Below are 2,219 nucleotides of genomic sequence, written 5' to 3' on the forward strand. Positions count from 1 at the left end.
GTCTTAAAGAAAATAAGAGTAAAATAGAACTAGGAATAATCAGAGTTCCTTAGTAAGGATTTCTCTTTGACCTACCCTTAATGGGATGTAGAACTGTGAACTCTACAAATATGTATTAGAAGATTCAGACTTCGGGGTGCCTGAGTGGTGCAGTCGGTTGAACGTTAGACTCTTGATTTAAGCTCAGGTCAGGATCTGGGGGTATGTGAATTCAACCACCAGGTAGGGCTCTGCACTGGCAATGAAGAGCCTGCTTGAAATTCTCTGTTCCCCCCGCCCCCCCCCGCCCTGCATGCACACCTTCTCTTTCAAAATAAATAAATAAACTTTAAAAAAAAAAACATAAAACCCAGATTAGATGCTCTCATAGGCAGCACATACACTAAAATTGGAATGACACAGAGAAGATTAGCCTGGCCCCTGGGCAAAGATGACACATTCCATATTTTAAAAAGAAGAAGCAGCAGTCCCAGATTAGGGTAAAGAATAGAGGTTGTACATCACATGCATTTAAGTGTTTAGTACCTTTTCACACAGTGAGCAGCACCTGTCATCTGGCACTATTTGTGGTACAAATGTACAGCCTTGAAAATTTTGTGCTCCTAGGTGACGGAGTCAGAGCAGTTGGTATTCACAGTGGAGGTAGGGGATTGTGAAATCTCTGCCTGAACCTAAGAACTTTTAAAACTTATTTTAAAAATCTTAAATTCACATTTTAAATGAAGACTGACTACCCCAGAGAAGGCTCTAGGGAAGAAGACTGTTCTCTGCCAGTTCAGGGTACTGATTTTAATGAGTGCATGTGTATATATTTCTCTCTGGGAAGCCTCAGCAAGGCATTCATTTTATAGCATCTAAAAACAGCTGGTAATTCATTATAGCCATTTTACATTCAGCATAAAGAAGACCACAAGCTTCTACAGCTGTGATGCTAGATTTTTCAATTTAACTCAATTATCTTTGTTTTTAAAATTTCAGGGGGTATTGTAAATTCATGCTATCATCGCGGCAAATACAGTTTATTAATTATTTTGGCCAACTTATATTCAGTGTCTCTAAAGGTCTTTCCAGACACAAAATTAATCAATACAATTCCTGCTCTAGGTGGTGAAAGCAGAAGAACACATGATTACTTAGAACTGTATTCTGGCATTTATGTTGTAATTTATGCTATAAAGTGAAATGAGAACATAAAGTGGGAGATTACGAATTTGAACAGAGGAAGGGACATTTATTGGAGAAAGAATTGTGGGGCAGGGCTTCCAAGCAGAGGAAATTCCTTGAGGAAAGCACTGAAAGTCAGCACAGGTAATTCAGGGTGCTGCCATTGTAGGATGGAGGGGGTCTGCAGGTATTAATCAGGGAAGGGAGTTTGGAATCAGAATCCTGAAGAGCCTGAACACTGTTGTAAGAGGCTACACAGGAGAGGAACACAACTATTTCAGAACCATTTTTGGGGGGCACCTGGGTGGCTCAGTCGGTTAAGCGTCCGACTTCAGCCCAGGTCATGATCTCACGGTTTGTGGGTTTGAGCCCCATGTCGGGCTCTGTGCTGACAGCTAGCTCAGGGCCTGGAGCCTGTTTTAGATTCTGTGTCTCCCTCTTTCTCTGGCCCTCCCATGCTCATACTGCCTCTCTCTCTCTCTCTCTCTCAGAAGTAAATAAGACATTAAAAAAAAAAAGAATCATTTTTGACATGCTATGAAAAAAGAACAGAAGAGGATAGATTGAAAAGGCATGTGATCCAAAAAATTTCATATTTATATTTTGGTAAACTCCAAAAATTTTTTATAGGAAAAAAAAATCTGTTGGCACTACATATGTGTATTTTGTTTTATTTTTAGAAGTAAATATTACTGTGGACTGAATTCTCTCTCTGTCTACCCCAAATTCATATATTGAAGCCCCACCCCTCAATGCAATAGTATTTAGAGATGGGGCCTTTGGGAAGTAAATGAGATCATGAGGGTCAAACCCTCCCTATGGGATTAGTGCTCTCGTAAGAAGAGAAAACAGAGAGCTGGGTCACTCTGTCTCTCCCTTGCATAGACACAGCAAGAAGGTCCCATCACCAGAACCCACCAAGCGGGCACCTTGATCTCACACTTCCAGCCTCCAGAACTGTGAGTCACCCAGGTTACGGTATTTGGTGATGACATCCTAAGCTGACTAAAACAAGTATTTTTTCAGATAAAATGGTTAAGAAACATTTGCTTATA

The 2,219-nt window shown here is 40.6% G+C and overlaps 1 pseudogene; it reads left to right on the plus strand.

The window, feature by feature from the left end:
• The first annotated feature begins 358 nt into the window (after positions 1-358).
• On the plus strand, positions 359-450 carry LOC144236506 (U6 spliceosomal RNA; annotated as a pseudogene).
• Positions 451-2,219: the final 1,769 nt, after the last annotated feature.

Source organism: Crocuta crocuta, unplaced genomic scaffold (assembly GCF_008692635.1).
Source record: "Crocuta crocuta isolate KB4526 unplaced genomic scaffold, BGI_CrCroc_1.0 scaffold46, whole genome shotgun sequence".
Lineage (NCBI taxonomy): Eukaryota > Metazoa > Chordata > Mammalia > Carnivora > Hyaenidae > Crocuta > Crocuta crocuta.